The sequence below is a fragment of the Eubalaena glacialis genome, unplaced genomic scaffold, assembly GCF_028564815.1.
Source record: "Eubalaena glacialis isolate mEubGla1 unplaced genomic scaffold, mEubGla1.1.hap2.+ XY scaffold_456, whole genome shotgun sequence".
NCBI lineage: Eukaryota > Metazoa > Chordata > Mammalia > Artiodactyla > Balaenidae > Eubalaena > Eubalaena glacialis.
In genome coordinates this window covers 79,386-96,201 of record NW_026871365.1, presented here as the reverse complement: position 1 = coordinate 96,201, position 16,816 = coordinate 79,386, and the positions used below count along the sequence as shown (strand labels likewise).

General features: G+C 63.0%; 11 non-coding genes across 11 annotated transcripts; 3 read left to right on the top strand and 8 right to left on the bottom strand.

The window, feature by feature from the left end:
• Positions 1-298: 298 nt before the first annotated feature.
• On the bottom strand, positions 299-370 carry TRNAE-CUC (transfer RNA glutamic acid (anticodon CUC)). The gene has a single exon. It is a non-coding gene; the product is annotated as a tRNA-Glu (tRNA).
• Positions 371-648: 278 nt separating this feature from the next.
• Positions 649-720, bottom strand: TRNAG-UCC (transfer RNA glycine (anticodon UCC)). The gene has a single exon. It is a non-coding gene; the product is annotated as a tRNA-Gly (tRNA).
• An 847-nt stretch (positions 721-1,567) lies between these two features.
• On the bottom strand, positions 1,568-1,639 carry TRNAD-GUC (transfer RNA aspartic acid (anticodon GUC)). The gene has a single exon. It is a non-coding gene; the product is annotated as a tRNA-Asp (tRNA).
• Positions 1,640-2,217: 578 nt separating this feature from the next.
• TRNAL-CAG (transfer RNA leucine (anticodon CAG)) lies at positions 2,218-2,300 on the top strand. The gene has a single exon. It is a non-coding gene; the product is annotated as a tRNA-Leu (tRNA).
• A 1,661-nt stretch (positions 2,301-3,961) lies between these two features.
• On the top strand, positions 3,962-4,032 carry TRNAG-GCC (transfer RNA glycine (anticodon GCC)). Its single transcript has one exon. It is a non-coding gene; the product is annotated as a tRNA-Gly (tRNA).
• A 4,134-nt stretch (positions 4,033-8,166) lies between these two features.
• Positions 8,167-8,238, bottom strand: TRNAE-CUC (transfer RNA glutamic acid (anticodon CUC)). Its single transcript has one exon. It is a non-coding gene; the product is annotated as a tRNA-Glu (tRNA).
• A 278-nt stretch (positions 8,239-8,516) lies between these two features.
• On the bottom strand, positions 8,517-8,588 carry TRNAG-UCC (transfer RNA glycine (anticodon UCC)). Its single transcript has one exon. It is a non-coding gene; the product is annotated as a tRNA-Gly (tRNA).
• Positions 8,589-9,435: 847 nt separating this feature from the next.
• TRNAD-GUC (transfer RNA aspartic acid (anticodon GUC)) lies at positions 9,436-9,507 on the bottom strand. The gene has a single exon. It is a non-coding gene; the product is annotated as a tRNA-Asp (tRNA).
• Positions 9,508-11,833: 2,326 nt separating this feature from the next.
• On the top strand, positions 11,834-11,904 carry TRNAG-GCC (transfer RNA glycine (anticodon GCC)). Its single transcript has one exon. It is a non-coding gene; the product is annotated as a tRNA-Gly (tRNA).
• A 4,135-nt stretch (positions 11,905-16,039) lies between these two features.
• TRNAE-CUC (transfer RNA glutamic acid (anticodon CUC)) lies at positions 16,040-16,111 on the bottom strand. Its single transcript has one exon. It is a non-coding gene; the product is annotated as a tRNA-Glu (tRNA).
• Positions 16,112-16,389: 278 nt separating this feature from the next.
• Positions 16,390-16,461, bottom strand: TRNAG-UCC (transfer RNA glycine (anticodon UCC)). Its single transcript has one exon. It is a non-coding gene; the product is annotated as a tRNA-Gly (tRNA).
• Positions 16,462-16,816: the final 355 nt, after the last annotated feature.

Here is a 16,816-nt window from a genome sequence, read left to right as displayed (position 1 = left end):
CGGGGGCGTTTGCTCGTGGCCACGGCCACGGCGGCGAGAGGCGCGGCCCCGGCCACTCGTGTTTGGGGCTGAGGCAAGCGTCCGAAAAGGAAGACACGGGACGTCGAAGGCCTCGAGTGGGCGCGCGCCAGTGCGGCCAAAAGGTTTGGCCGGGGAGGGAGGGTGGAGGTTGCCTGGCAGGGCTTGGGCTGGAGGTGCAGGGCACCGGGCGGCTCTTGTCGGGGCGCCGAGGCCGCGGAGCAAGCGTGGCCTAAAAGTGGGATGTGGACGGTGGGAGGTAGAGAGGCAGAAGAAAGGCTTCCCTGACCGGGAATCGAACCCGGGCCGCGGCGGTGAGAGCGCCGAATCCTAACCACTAGACCACCAGGGAGCGTCAGGCTCTACCACTGCTCCTGCTGGACCCATAGCACCCGCTCGGCGCCACCTTGGCGCCAAGACCCGGCCTTTCCAAGTCCAGCCACGCGCCGCCCCTGGCAATCCACGTGTCCTACCGTCCTTCCTGCTTGCAGCGCCCTCAGAACACTGCGCGCCTGCTTCTCGCACACACAAGAAAAGCCGCTGGGGCCAGCTAGCTCCCTGCTCCCAGCTCTCCCTCACAGGCCCCCGGCCGGCCGGCCGCCCGTGGAGCTCGGTAAAAGGTCAGCCCGCTGCGTTGGCCGGGAATCGAACCCGGGTCAACTGCTTGGAAGGCAGCTATGCTCACCACTATACCACCAACGCTGCACAGCCCGGGCCGCCCCGAGACGCCGGCACCGGGCTCGCCCGAGCGCACTCTCGTCGCCGCCGCCTTCTCCTCCTCCTCCTCCTCCTCCTCCTCCTCCTTCTCTTCCTCCTCCTACTCCCCTTTCTCTTCCTCGTCCTCCTCCTCGTCCTCCTCCTCCTCCTCCTCCTCCTCCTCAGCCGCCGCCGCCGCCGCCGCCGCCGCTTGGAGCAGCCCTGCCCCGACGCCCCGCCGGCCGGCAGCTCTGTGACGTCACAGGCGCCACCAAGGCTCCCCGGCGCCCCACCCGCGCCAGCCCTACGAAGCTGCCCTCGGCCACCGGCCCGACCGCCTCAGGGGGGCGCTCTCGCTGCCTTGCTGCTCCAGGGCCCTCCGCTCCACGCCGCGGCCCGCCCCCGCCCCCGGGGCACGCGTCTTCCAGCCCCCGGCTCGCCAAAGCCCTTCTCCACCGGGCGCTGGGCCAGGCCACTCCCCGCACCGACAGGGGGACGGCACTCATCCGCCTCCCACCCGTCCCGGCAGCTGTGCACCTATGCCGCTGTGCATAGCTGCGCAGCTGTGCGTCGCGACGCAAGGAGCCCCCTGAGACAGCCACTTGGGGCGGGCCGCAATGTCATCGGGCGCTTGTGGGGTCCAGAGGAGGCCGTCGCTCGGCCCTGGCGACTGAGCGCCCGGCGAGGAGGAAGGGCTGGGTGGCTGCAGGGGGGCGAGGGTGGGCAGGCTGGGCACGCGCTGGCGCCCTGCGCCTCGCTGGAGGGCGGAGGGCGGAGGGAGGAGAAGAAGGGCCCTTGGGAGCCAGGCGGCAGGACAGAGAGCGGCGCCAGCCACCAAAAGAGGGCGTGTTGCCTCCCCGTCGGGGAATCGAACCCCGGTCTCCCGCGTGACAGGCGGGGATACTCACCACTATACTAACGAGGACGGCGGCCACCGCCCCCGCGCCCGGCCGCTCTCGGGCTGCCTGCCGACGCCTCCCCCTGCCCTCCGGCCCCCTGCCCACCACGGGCGCCCGGCTCGTGCCCGACCCGACCCGACCCAACGCCACACCAACCGCGTCCTCCAAAGCAGCAGCCCCCGACCCCGACAGGGACCCGGACCCGCGTGGCCCTGAAAACTCCGAGTGCGCGCTGCCTACTGCCTCCGACGCGGGGATCGCGCCGGGTGGAGGGGGCCCGAGACGGAAAGCAAGGCTGCGAGGAGGGGGTGGGCGCGCGCCGGGCCATGGCCGGCGAGGAGACGCGCGGGTGGGGGTCGGCGGCAGGGGCTGGCCCGACGCGGCCCGGCTGCGTCCGGGGCCAGGGGTGGGCGAGGGCGCCACCGCGGCGCAGCCAGGCGCGTCGTCTGGCCGTGCTCCCCGTCGGCCGCCGCGCGCCCGTTCTGTCGCTCACCCAGACGGCCGCGCGCCTGGCGCGGAGCACCGCGCCCCGCCAAGGGCACCGGGGTTCGCGTCGCGTCGGGTCCCAGCCAGCCCAGCGGCCACGCGCACGCCCAGGCCCGCCGTCAGGATGGCCGAGCGGTCTAAGGCGCTGCGTTCAGGTCGCAGTCTCCCCTGGAGGCGTGGGTTCGAATCCCACTCCTGACAAGCCAGCCTTTTGGCCCGCCCGACAAACGCACCCGGCCCTATGGCAGCGCTTTACTGCCTTCCAGTCCGTTCGCGCCCTGCACTCTTGCGGCCTCTCCAAACTCCGGCCCGGACATCCACGCCTCTCAGACGCGGGACCTTCTCAGCCACGGCCGCGGGCCTGGCAGAAACGGCGCACTAGGAACCCTCCGGCGACTGGCTTTCCGGACAAACGCCCTCCCCAGGGGCCAGCTCCTAAGCCCCCTCCTACCTGCACCCCCACCAGAAAAACCTTCAGTCCTTCGCAGCCCATCTTTCCTCACCTGCTTGCGGCTGCTGCTGCTGCTGCTGGTTTTCCTGCCTGCCTGCCTGCCTGCCTGCCTGCCTGCCTGCCTTCGTCCCTCCCTCCCACTCCCACTCCCACGCTCCACCCCGCCCCCACCGCCACACGCAGAACGGCCGCGTGTGGAAAGCCCGTCCACGCCTGGCCCGCCCTCCGACTTCGGCCCGGTGAACAGCGGACTCGCTCTCACAGCCTTTCTTCCACTTCCGCCACCAGCAGCTCTCCCTCTTTCCAACATCCTGTCCTTCCCGCCAGCCCCAACGGCCCGCCTGCCCATTCCATTCCCTCCACAGCCACACCGTCTTGCCGGCCTGTGGTGCGTGCCCTCGGTGCTTTTTCGCCTTGGGACCTTGGCCGGACCACACCTGCCTACCTGCCTGCCTGCCTGCCTGCCTGCCGGGCCGCGTGCAGCCCAGCCTCCTGCTGGCCAGCCAACAGGGGGCCCTCCCTGCACGGGGCCTGGCGCAGGAGTCGCTCCCGGGAACGGTGCTCCAGTGAGTAGTGAGCGGAAGCCCTGGATGCCCTGTCACCCACCACAGACGTCCGGCCCCCAGCCCGGGCCACCCACCTCGGCGCCACAGCGCAAGTCCCTCGGGGAAGCCGCTGCTCCGGCCGGACCCAACCACACCCTGGCGCGCTCCCTCCCTCACCGGGCTGTCCGCGAGCCAGCATCCAGTCTGCCCAAGTGCTTCTCCTCACAACCAACGCAGCAGAGCGGGACCCCGCGGGAGAGGGGTGGGCCAGAGCGCAGAAGCGAGGCTCAGACACCTTTGGTCTTGTGGCCTGAGCGCCGCTCGGCGACGGCGGCGGCGGCGGCGGCGGCGGCGGCGGCGGTGCCCGGTGTCCATCTCCCACGCTCGCGGTCCCTGCACAGCCCCGAGCTCCGATCCCTGCCCCCGCCCGCCCTCGCACGCCCCGCACCAGCAAGAAAGCCAGCCGCCAGAGGGGCTGTGCGTCGGGGCCGGGCGGCTGCTGAGAGGAACGTCGGCGCTCAGCCGCAGCGGCCACGCCTCGCCTGCCCTGACTGGGATTCGGGCGCGGGCCAGGCCGCTTCGGCTCCTGGCTTCCTCTGGCGACACCGACAGTCTCGCGGCGGCCGTGGACGGCAGAGAAAGCGCGGGACGGGCCGAGCACGCCTGCGTCCCTCCGTCCCTCGTCCCTCGGTGCTTCCGACCGCCTCGCGCCCTGGGGTCGCCAGCGTGCCCGGAGCCTCTCATTCAGGTGGCCCGTCGGCCTCCTGCTCAAATGGAGCACATGCCCACGGGGCGAGCAGTGACCAGGGTCCGGCGGTTGGCGGCGAGCGCCGCTGGGGCAGCGCCGGGCGCCGGCGGCCATCGGTGCATGGGTGGTTCAGTGGTAGAATTCTCGCCTGCCACGCGGGAGGCCCGGGTTCGATTCCCGGCCCATGCAGCCGCAGCGTCCCCTTTTGGTTCCCGCAGCCCCACAGCGGAGCTGGGCTTCCCCGCTGCCACACTCAAGGCACCGGTCCTGCAACAGCTCGCTCACCACCGCACCTTCCGGCCCCTGTCCTTCCCACGCAGACGCCCCCACCCCACACACACCCGGGAGCCACGCCTCCAGGACCTGACACCTTGCGGGCTCAGCCACTCTTACGCCCAGACCCCTTCCTTGTCCTTGCTCTCGTCCTTACCCCGACCCCGCTTGTGTCACGCTTCTCGCTGTAAGGAACACCCCACACTGGCACCCGCACAGCCCAACCTCTTCACCTTTCGCCACGTTTCCAAGCTCTCTGCCTCACTCTGCCCGCACTGCGAAAGTTATACTATGTTTGCACAACCAGGAGCAAGGAAGTTGCCACCTCTGGGAGTGATACATCCCATTTTCCTGGAGAGTCCCCAAAGCGTCCACTTGCACGAGGAGTTCAAAAAGAAGTCCACACTATCATCGCAGACTGCACTCTAGATTCATGTTCTGACCCTCGACAGAAATACGTTTCCAACACCGGCCCGCTCCTCCACCACTACTGCCACCACCACCATCAGCACGACAAACACCACCCCCTCCCCTGAACCTCTGCTCCCACCAACAGCGTCAGCCCTCGGGACAGCACCACCGGCACCACCACCTCAGCCTCCACCCTACTCCCACAGACACCCCCATCCCACCCCCTATCTCCCCACTTTTCCCCCGATCCTTTCCAAATCCTACGTTGTCAAGGATCCTGCCCTTGCCTCTGTCCCGTTGCCCTCCTTTTTTCCCCCTTCGTCTTCGTCTCCTTTTCGTAGCAGTACGGTTGATTTACAATACTGGGTTACTTTCAGGTGTACAGCCAAGTGATTCAGTTATATGTCCTTTTCCAGGTTATTTTCCATTATACGTTATCACGACATATGAATACAGTTCCCTGTGCTGTACGGCAAATCCTTGTTGCTTCTGTGCTTTATGTATAGTATTTCCCCTCTGTTAATCGCAGCTCCGGATTCTTCCCTGCCCTACACTTTCCCCTTGGGTAACGAACAGTGTGTTTTCCATGTCTGTGAGTCCGTTGCTCTTTGGCACATACATCCGTTTGTAGTACGGTTTAGATTCCACATATCTTTGTGCTTCTCTGCCTGACTTACGTCGCTAAGTGGAGTATACTCTAGGTCCATCCTTATCGGTGCAAATGGCAATATCTCACTCTTTTGTATGGCTGAGTAATATTCCACAGTACATACGTACCACGTCTTCCTGTGCCAGCCATCGGTTGATGGGCACTTGGGTTTTGTCCATGTCTTGGCTGTGGCCCGTAGTGCTGCTGTGAACGTGGGGGTGCATGGATCTCTGCAAATGACAGTTTCTCTCCTTTGCCGATGTGTACCCACGATGGGGAGGGCTGGATCATATGGGAGCTCGTATTCCACCTATTTATTTAGTGTGTTGTTTTTATTTATGCATTTAATATTTACTTATTCATTTACTTATAAGAACTAGTAGCTGTAATTTTGGAAGAAAAGTTGATTAACGATATTGAGTTAGTTTCAGGTGCACAGCAAAGCGGATACTGTCTTCCATGTCTAATATTGTTTCAGATTGCTTTCCATTACAGTTTACTACAGGATACTGAATATCATTCCCGGTGTTATTCTGGAAATCCTTGTTGCTTATGTCTTTTATATGAAGTACGGTGTATCTGTTCATCGCAGCTCCTAATTTATGCCTCCACCCCTCCCGTTCTCCTCGGGGAACCATCAGTGTGTTTCCTATGTCTGTGAGTCTGTTTCTCTTTTGCACATACCTTCTTTTCTATTATGTTTTAGATTCCACGTATGTTTGTGCTTCTCTGTCAGACTTACTTCGCTAAGTGTAATGTTCTCTAGGACCATCCTTATTGTGGCAAATGGCAATATTTCGTTTTCTGAAATGGCTGAGTAATATTCCACAGTACATATATACCGCATCTTTTCCTGTCAGCCAACTGTTGACGGGCACATGGGTTTTTTCTATGTCTTGGCTGCGGCACACAGTGCTGCTGCAAACACGGGGGTGCGTGGATCTCTTCAAACAACAGTTTTTCTCTTTGGCGGATGTGTACCCACGACGGGGATTGCTGGATCATCTGATGGCTCATGTTTCTCCTGTTTATTTTGGTCGTTGTTTTTATTTATTTACTTACTTACTTACTTATAAGTACTAGTACTCGTGGTTTAAGAAGAAGAGTTGATTAACAATATTGAGTTAGTTTCAGGTGTACAGCAAGGGGGATACTGTTTTCCATGTCTAATATTGTTTCAGATTGATTTCCACTACAGGTTATTGCAGGATATTGACTATCACTCCCTGCGTTATTCTGGAAATCCTTGTTGCTTATCTCCTTTATATGAAGTACTGTGTATCTGTTCATCGAGCTCCTAATTTATCCCTCCACCCCTCCTTTTTACCTCGGGTAACCATCACTGTGTCTTCTAGGTCTGTGAGTCTGTTTCTGTTTTGCACATAGATTCATTGGTAGTACTTTTTAGATTCCACATATCTTTGTGCTTCTCTGTCGGACCTACTTCACTAAGTGTAATATTCTCTGGGAGCATTCTTGTTGCGGCAAATGGCAATATTTCATTCTTTTTTATTAATGGCTGAGTAATATCCCATAGTACATATATACCACCTCTTCTTGTGCTAGCCACCCGTTGACGGGCACTTGGGTTTTTTCCCGTGTCTTGGCTACTGCAAATAGTGCCGCTGTGAACGTGGAGGTGCTTGTGCCTTTTTGCACTCTTGTTTCGTCATTGCCGGGTACGTACCCAGGAGTGGGATTGCTGGATCATAGGGGACCTCTCCTTTGGCCTCTTTCAACCTCAACCCCTCCTCCCCCCACCCCCGCCGCCACACACACCTGAGACCGGATGGTTTCTCCCGATGAGAGGTGATGTATATGTTTCTGGGGCAGTAGAATGCCCCCACCCCATTCGGACCCCGCCTAGCCCCTGAGGCGTGCTCCGTTTCTGCTCTTCTCTTGCCTGCCTCCTACCCACCGCCCCCAGTCCCAACCCACTGGTTAGCCTGACCACCTTGCCGCACAGCACACCAGTCTGGCGCGCTCACCCGCCACCCCACCGCGAAGGGGTCCTCTCCCACCGTCTTCCTCGCCCCACAGCCCACTCACACACCCCGCCCTTCCCCCCAGCCTGCCGGCTCGGACCCCTCTCCCCGCCACCTTCCCCTTGTATCCCAGGCCCGACTGTCACATGTCCTGCCCGGAAGTCTCACTTCCGCCAGTGCTCCTCAGACGCACTCCTACTCCAGGCCCACCCCGGCCCCTGATCTGACCCACCCGTACACACGTGCCGGGCCAGGTGCTGCCACCACCCCCAAGCTTCTGCTGAGCCCCTGCCTGAGTGGCCAGCCGCTCTCCCGGGCCAGGTCCCCGCCAGCCCAACACCTCCCGCTCCTGCCCGCGCTCCACCCAGACACCCCAGGCCCTTCCTCGCACCTCCCAGCACGCGGCCCACCGCCGCCCTCTCTCCATGGGGTCCTTCTGCTCCGTTCCCTAACCCGCGTGGGGTGGCCACCGACCGCGGCCACAAACACCTTCATCCCACACTGTCAGCCACCCCCACGGCACCGGCAAGGGCGTTCAGGAAACCTGCTGCGGTGGTGCGAAGCACCCGTCTGCCCACCGGTGCTCCTTTCCACAGGGGATCCGGCTTTGTTAGAAGGCACCGCGTGTGACACCGCCGTCGCCGTCGGCGCTGCCGCCGCTGTCGCCGTGGGGGAAAAGCAGTGCTGATGGAGAGTCCAGACACAGGCGGGGGCGTTTGCTCGTGGCCACGGCCACGGCGGCGAGAGGCGCGGCCCCGGCCACTCGTGTTTGGGGCTGAGGCAAGCGTCCGAAAAGGAAGACACGGGACGTCGAAGGCCTCGAGTGGGCGCGCGCCAGTGCGGCCAAAAGGTTTGGCCGGGGAGGGAGGGTGGAGGTTGCCTGGCAGGGCTTGGGCTGGAGGTGCAGGGCACCGGGCGGCTCTTGTCGGGGCGCCGAGGCCGCGGAGCAAGCGTGGCCTAAAAGTGGGATGTGGACGGTGGGAGGTAGAGAGGCAGAAGAAAGGCTTCCCTGACCGGGAATCGAACCCGGGCCGCGGCGGTGAGAGCGCCGAATCCTAACCACTAGACCACCAGGGAGCGTCAGGCTCTACCACTGCTCCTGCTGGACCCATAGCACCCGCTCGGCGCCACCTTGGCGCCAAGACCCGGCCTTTCCAAGTCCAGCCACGCGCCGCCCCTGGCAATCCACGTGTCCTACCGTCCTTCCTGCTTGCAGCGCCCTCAGAACACTGCGCGCCTGCTTCTCGCACACACAAGAAAAGCCGCTGGGGCCAGCTAGCTCCCTGCTCCCAGCTCTCCCTCACAGGCCCCCGGCCGGCCGGCCGCCCGTGGAGCTCGGTAAAAGGTCAGCCCGCTGCGTTGGCCGGGAATCGAACCCGGGTCAACTGCTTGGAAGGCAGCTATGCTCACCACTATACCACCAACGCTGCACAGCCCGGGCCGCCCCGAGACGCCGGCACCGGGCTCGCCCGAGCGCACTCTCGTCGCCGCCGCCTTCTCCTCCTCCTCCTCCTCCTCCTCCTCCTCCTTCTCTTCCTCCTCCTACTCCCCTTTCTCTTCCTCGTCCTCCTCCTCGTCCTCCTCCTCCTCCTCCTCCTCCTCCTCAGCCGCCGCCGCCGCCGCAGCCGCCGCTTGGAGCAGCCCTGCCCCGACGCCCCGCCGGCCGGCAGCTCTGTGACGTCACAGGCGCCACCAAGGCTCCCCGGCGCCCCACCCGCGCCAGCCCTACGAAGCTGCCCTCGGCCACCGGCCCGACCGCCTCAGGGGGGCGCTCTCGCTGCCTTGCTGCTCCAGGGCCCTCCGCTCCACGCCGCGGCCCGCCCCCGCCCCCGGGGCACGCGTCTTCCAGCCCCCGGCTCGCCAAAGCCCTTCTCCACCGGGCGCTGGGCCAGGCCACTCCCCGCACCGACAGGGGGACGGCACTCATCCGCCTCCCACCCGTCCCGGCAGCTGTGCACCTATGCCGCTGTGCATAGCTGCGCAGCTGTGCGTCGCGACGCAAGGAGCCCCCTGAGACAGCCACTTGGGGCGGGCCGCAATGTCATCGGGCGCTTGTGGGGTCCAGAGGAGGCCGTCGCTCGGCCCTGGCGACTGAGCGCCCGGCGAGGAGGAAGGGCTGGGTGGCTGCAGGGGGGCGAGGGTGGGCAGGCTGGGCACGCGCTGGCGCCCTGCGCCTCGCTGGAGGGCGGAGGGCGGAGGGAGGAGAAGAAGGGCCCTTGGGAGCCAGGCGGCAGGACAGAGAGCGGCGCCAGCCACCAAAAGAGGGCGTGTTGCCTCCCCGTCGGGGAATCGAACCCCGGTCTCCCGCGTGACAGGCGGGGATACTCACCACTATACTAACGAGGACGGCGGCCACCGCCCCCGCGCCCGGCCGCTCTCGGGCTGCCTGCCGACGCCTCCCCCTGCCCTCCGGCCCCCTGCCCACCACGGGCGCCCGGCTCGTGCCCGACCCGACCCGACCCAACGCCACACCAACCGCGTCCTCCAAAGCAGCAGCCCCCGACCCCGACAGGGACCCGGACCCGCGTGGCCCTGAAAACTCCGAGTGCGCGCTGCCTACTGCCTCCGACGCGGGGATCGCGCCGGGTGGAGGGGGCCCGAGACGGAAAGCAAGGCTGCGAGGAGGGGGTGGGCGCGCGCCGGGCCATGGCCGGCGAGGAGACGCGCGGGTGGGGGTCGGCGGCAGGGGCTGGCCCGACGCGGCCCGGCTGCGTCCGGGGCCAGGGGTGGGCGAGGGCGCCACCGCGGCGCAGCCAGGCGCGTCGTCTGGCCGTGCTCCCCGTCGGCCGCCGCGCGCCCGTTCTGTCGCTCACCCAGACGGCCGCGCGCCTGGCGCGGAGCACCGCGCCCCGCCAAGGGCACCGGGGTTCGCGTCGCGTCGGGTCCCAGCCAGCCCAGCGGCCACGCGCACGCCCAGGCCCGCCGTCAGGATGGCCGAGCGGTCTAAGGCGCTGCGTTCAGGTCGCAGTCTCCCCTGGAGGTGTGGGTTCGAATCCCACTCCTGACAAGCCAGCCTTTTGGCCCGCCCGACAAACGCACCCGGCCCTATGGCAGCGCTTTACTGCCTTCCAGTCCGTTCGCGCCCTGCACTCTTGCGGCCTCTCCAAACTCCGGCCCGGACATCCACGCCTCTCAGACGCGGGACCTTCTCAGCCACGGCCGCGGGCCTGGCAGAAACGGCGCACTAGGAACCCTCCGGCGACTGGCTTTCCGGACAAACGCCCTCCCCAGGGGCCAGCTCCTAAGCCCCCTCCTACCTGCACCCCCACCAGAAAAACCTTCAGTCCTTCGCAGCCCATCTTTCCTCACCTGCTTGCGGCTGCTGCTGCTGCTGCTGGTTTTCCTGCCTGCCTGCCTGCCTGCCTGCCTGCCTGCCTGCCTGCCTTCGTCCCTCCCTCCCACTCCCACTCCCACGCTCCACCCCGCCCCCACCGCCACACGCAGAACGGCCGCGTGTGGAAAGCCCGTCCACGCCTGGCCCGCCCTCCGACTTCGGCCCGGTGAACAGCGGACTCGCTCTCACAGCCTTTCTTCCACTTCCGCCACCAGCAGCTCTCCCTCTTTCCAACATCCTGTCCTTCCCGCCAGCCCCAACGGCCCGCCTGCCCATTCCATTCCCTCCACAGCCACACCGTCTTGCCGGCCTGTGGTGCGTGCCCTCGGTGCTTTTTCGCCTTGGGACCTTGGCCGGACCACACCTGCCTACCTGCCTGCCTGCCTGCCTGCCTGCCGGGCCGCGTGCAGCCCAGCCTCCTGCTGGCCAGCCAACAGGGGGCCCTCCCTGCACGGGGCCTGGCGCAGGAGTCGCTCCCGGGAACGGTGCTCCAGTGAGTAGTGAGCGGAAGCCCTGGATGCCCTGTCACCCACCACAGACGTCCGGCCCCCAGCCCGGGCCACCCACCTCGGCGCCACAGCGCAAGTCCCTCGGGGAAGCCGCTGCTCCGGCCGGACCCAACCACACCCTGGCGCGCTCCCTCCCTCACCGGGCTGTCCGCGAGCCAGCAGCCAGTCTGCCCAAGTGCTTCTCCTCACAACCAACGCAGCAGAGCGGGACCCCGCGGGAGAGGGGTGGGCCAGAGCGCAGAAGCGAGGCTCAGACACCTTTGGTCTTGTGGCCTGAGCGCCGCTCGGCGACGGCGGCGGCGGCGGCGGCGGCGGCGGCGGCGGTGCCCGGTGTCCATCTCCCACGCTCGCGGTCCCTGCACAGCCCCGAGCTCCGATCCCTGCCCCCGCCCGCCCTCGCACGCCCCGCACCAGCAAGAAAGCCAGCCGCCAGAGGGGCTGTGCGTCGGGGCCGGGCGGCTGCTGAGAGGAACGTCGGCGCTCAGCCGCAGCGGCCACGCCTCGCCTGCCCTGACTGGGATTCGGGCGCGGGCCAGGCCGCTTCGGCTCCTGGCTTCCTCTGGCGACACCGACAGTCTCGCGGCGGCCGTGGACGGCAGAGAAAGCGCGGGACGGGCCGAGCACGCCTGCGTCCCTCCGTCCCTCGTCCCTCGGTGCTTCCGACCGCCTCGCGCCCTGGGGTCGCCAGCGTGCCCGGAGCCTCTCATTCAGGTGGCCCGTCGGCCTCCTGCTCAAATGGAGCACATGCCCACGGGGCGAGCAGTGACCAGGGTCCGGCGGTTGGCGGCGAGCGCCGCTGGGGCAGCGCCGGGCGCCGGCGGCCATCGGTGCATGGGTGGTTCAGTGGTAGAATTCTCGCCTGCCACGCGGGAGGCCCGGGTTCGATTCCCGGCCCATGCAGCCGCAGCGTCCCCTTTTGGTTCCCGCAGCCCCACAGCGGAGCTGGGCTTCCCCGCTGCCACACTCAAGGCACCGGTCCTGCAACAGCTCGCTCACCACCGCACCTTCCGGCCCCTGTCCTTCCCACGCAGACGCCCCCACCCCACACACACCCGGGAGCCACGCCTCCAGGACCTGACACCTTGCGGGCTCAGCCACTCTTACGCCCAGACCCCTTCCTTGTCCTTGCTCTCGTCCTTACCCCGACCCCGCTTGTGTCACGCTTCTCGCTGTAAGGAACACCCCACACTGGCACCCGCACAGCCCAACCTCTTCACCTTTCGCCACGTTTCCAAGCTCTCTGCCTCACTCTGCCCGCACTGCGAAAGTTATACTATGTTTGCACAACCAGGAGCAAGGAAGTTGCCACCTCTGGGAGTGATACATCCCATTTTCCTGGAGAGTCCCCAAAGCGTCCACTTGCACGAGGAGTTCAAAAAGAAGTCCACACTATCATCGCAGACTGCACTCTAGATTCATGTTCTGACCCTCGACAGAAATACGTTTCCAACACCGGCCCGCTCCTCCACCACTACTGCCACCACCACCATCAGCACGACAAACACCACCCCCTCCCCTGAACCTCTGCTCCCACCAACAGCGTCAGCCCTCGGGACAGCACCACCGGCACCACCACCTCAGCCTCCACCCTACTCCCACAGACACCCCCATCCCACCCCCTATCTCCCCACTTTTCCCCCGATCCTTTCCAAATCCTACGTTGTCAAGGATCCTGCCCTTGCCTCTGTCCCGTTGCCCTCCTTTTTTCCCCCTTCGTCTTCGTCTCCTTTTCGTAGCAGTATGGTTGATTTACAATACTGGGTTACTTTCAGGTGTACAGCCAAGTGATTCAGTTATATGTCCTTTTCCAGGTTATTTTCCATTATACGTTATCACGACATATGAATACAGTTCCCTGTGCTGTACGGCAAATCCTTGTTGCTTCTGTGCTTTATGTATAGTATTTCCCCTCTGTTAATCGCAGCTCCGGATTCTTCCCTGCCCTACACTTTCCCCTTGGGTAACGAACAGTGTGTTTTCCATGTCTGTGAGTCCGTTGCTCTTTGGCACATACATCCGTTTGTAGTACGGTTTAGATTCCACATATCTTTGTGCTTCTCTGCCTGACTTACGTCGCTAAGTGGAGTATACTCTAGGTCCATCCTTATCGGTGCAAATGGCAATATCTCACTCTTTTGTATGGCTGAGTAATATTCCACAGTACATACGTACCACGTCTTCCTGTGCCAGCCATCGGTTGATGGGCACTTGGGTTTTGTCCATGTCTTGGCTGTGGCCCGTAGTGCTGCTGTGAACGTGGGGGTGCATGGATCTCTGCAAATGACAGTTTCTCTCCTTTGCCGATGTGTACCCACGATGGGGAGGGCTGGATCATATGGGAGCTCGTATTCCACCTATTTATTTAGTGTGTTGTTTTTATTTATGCATTTAATATTTACTTATTCATTTACTTATAAGAACTAGTAGCTGTAATTTTGGAAGAAAAGTTGATTAACGATATTGAGTTAGTTTCAGGTGCACAGCAAAGCGGATACTGTCTTCCATGTCTAATATTGTTTCAGATTGCTTTCCATTACAGTTTACTACAGGATATTGAATATCATTCCCGGTGTTATTCTGGAAATCCTTGTTGCTTATGTCTTTTATATGAAGTACGGTGTATCTGTTCATCGCAGCTCCTAATTTATGCCTCCACCCCTCCCGTTCTCCTCGGGGAACCATCAGTGTGTTTCCTATGTCTGTGAGTCTGTTTCTCTTTTGCACATACCTTCTTTTCTATTATGTTTTAGATTCCACGTATGTTTGTGCTTCTCTGTCAGACTTACTTCGCTAAGTGTAATGTTCTCTAGGACCATCCTTATTGTGGCAAATGGCAATATTTCGTTTTCTGAAATGGCTGAGTAATATTCCACAGTACATATATACCGCATCTCTTCCTGTCAGCCAACTGTTGATGGGCACATGGGTTTTTTCTATGTCTTGGCTGCGGCACACAGTGCTGCTGCAAACACGGGGGTGCGTGGATCTCTTCAAACAACAGTTTTTCTCTTTGGCGGATGTGTACCCACGACGGGGATTGCTGGATCATCTGATGGCTCATGTTTCTCCTGTTTATTTTGGTCGTTGTTTTTATTTATTTACTTACTTACTTACTTATAAGTACTAGTACTCGTGGTTTAAGAAGAAGAGTTGATTAACAATATTGAGTTAGTTTCAGGTGTACAGCAAGGGGGATACTGTTTTCCATGTCTAATATTGTTTCAGATTGATTTCCACTACAGGTTATTGCAGGATATTGACTATCACTCCCTGCGTTATTCTGGAAATCCTTGTTGCTTATCTCCTTTATATGAAGTACTGTGTATCTGTTCATCGAGCTCCTAATTTATCCCTCCACCCCTCCTTTTTACCTCGGGTAACCATCACTGTGTCTTCTAGGTCTGTGAGTCTGTTTCTGTTTTGCACATAGATTCATTGGTAGTACTTTTTAGATTCCACATATCTTTGTGCTTCTCTGTCGGACCTACTTCACTAAGTGTAATATTCTCTGGGAGCATTCTTGTTGCGGCAAATGGCAATATTTCATTCTTTTTTATTAATGGCTGAGTAATATCCCATAGTACATATATACCACCTCTTCTTGTACTAGCCACCCGTTGACGGGCACTTGGGTTTTTTTCCCGTGTCTTGGCTACTGCAAATAGTGCCGCTGTGAACGTGGAGGTGCTTGTGCCTTTTTGCACTCTTGTTTCGTCATTGCCGGGTACGTACCCAGGAGTGGGATTGCTGGATCATAGGGGACCTCTCCTTTGGCCTCTTTCAACCTCAACCCCTCCTCCCCCCACCCCCGCCGCCACACACACCTGAGACCGGATGGTTTCTCCCGATGAGAGGTGATGTATATGTCTCTGGGGCAGTAGAATGCCCCCACCCCATTCGGACCCCGCCTAGCCCCTGAGGCGCGCTCCGTTTCTGCTCTTCTCTTGCCTGCCTCCTACCCACCGCCCCCAGTCCCAACCCACTGGTTAGCCTGACCACCTTGCCGCACAGCACACCAGTCTGGCGCGCTCACCCGCCACCCCACCGCGAAGGGGTCCTCTCCCACCGTCTTCCTCGCCCCACAGCCCACTCACACACCCCGCCCTTCCCCCCAGCCTGCCGGCTCGGACCCCTCTCCCCGCCACCTTCCCCTTGTATCCCAGGCCCGACTGTCACATGTCCTGCCCGGAAGTCTCACTTCCGCCAGTGCTCCTCAGACGCACTCCTACTCCAGGCCCACCCCGGCCCCTGATCTGACCCACCCGTACACACGTGCCGGGCCAGGTGCTGCCACCACCCCCAAGCTTCTGCTGAGCCCCTGCCTGAGTGGCCAGCCGCTCTCCCGGGCCAGGTCCCCGCCAGCCCAACACCTCCCGCTCCTGCCCGCGCTCCACCCAGACACCCCAGGCCCTTCCTCGCACCTCCCAGCACGCGGCCCACCGCCGCCCTCTCTCCATGGGGTCCTTCTGCTCCGTTCCCTAACCCGCGTGGGGTGGCCACCGACCGCGGCCACAAACACCTTCATCCCACACTGTCAGCCACCCCCACGGCACCGGCAAGGGCGTTCAGGAAACCTGCTGCGGTGGTGCGAAGCACCCGTCTGCCCACCGGTGCTCCTTTCCACAGGGGATCCGGCTTTGTTAGAAGGCACCGCGTGTGACACCGCCGTCGCCGTCGGCGCTGCCGCCGCTGTCGCCGTGGGGGAAAAGCAGTGCTGATGGAGAGTCCAGACACAGGCGGGGGCGTTTGCTCGTGGCCACGGCCACGGCGGCGAGAGGCGCGGCCCCGGCCACTCGTGTTTGGGGCTGAGGCAAGCGTCCGAAAAGGAAGACACGGGACGTCGAAGGCCTCGAGTGGGCGCGCGCCAGTGCGGCCAAAAGGTTTGGCCGGGGAGGGAGGGTGGAGGTTGCCTGGCAGGGCTTGGGCTGGAGGTGCAGGGCACCGGGCGGCTCTTGTCGGGGCGCCGAGGCCGCGGAGCAAGCGTGGCCTAAAAGTGGGATGTGGACGGTGGGAGGTAGAGAGGCAGAAGAAAGGCTTCCCTGACCGGGAATCGAACCCGGGCCGCGGCGGTGAGAGCGCCGAATCCTAACCACTAGACCACCAGGGAGCGTCAGGCTCTACCACTGCTCCTGCTGGACCCATAGCACCCGCTCGGCGCCACCTTGGCGCCAAGACCCGGCCTTTCCAAGTCCAGCCACGCGCCGCCCCTGGCAATCCACGTGTCCTACCGTCCTTCCTGCTTGCAGCGCCCTCAGAACACTGCGCGCCTGCTTCTCGCACACACAAGAAAAGCCGCTGGGGCCAGCTAGCTCCCTGCTCCCAGCTCTCCCTCACAGGCCCCCGGCCGGCCGGCCGCCCGTGGAGCTCGGTAAAAGGTCAGCCCGCTGCGTTGGCCGGGAATCGAACCCGGGTCAACTGCTTGGAAGGCAGCTATGCTCACCACTATACCACCAACGCTGCACAGCCCGGGCCGCCCCGAGACGCCGGCACCGGGCTCGCCCGAGCGCACTCTCGTCGCCGCCGCCTTCTCCTCCTCCTCCTCCTCCTCCTCCTCCTCCTCCTCCTTCTCTTCCTCCTCCTACTCCCCTTTCTCTTCCTCGTCCTCCTCCTCGTCCTCCTCCTCCTCCTCCTCCTCCTCCTCAGCCGCCGCCGCCGCCGCAGCCGCCGCTTGGAGCAGCCCTGCCCCGACGCCCCGCCGGCCGGCAGCTCTGTGACGTCACAGGCGCCACCAAGGCTCCCCGGCGCCCCACCCGCGCCAGCCCTACGAAGCTGCCCTCGGCCACCGGCCCGACCGCCTCAGGGGGGCGCTCTC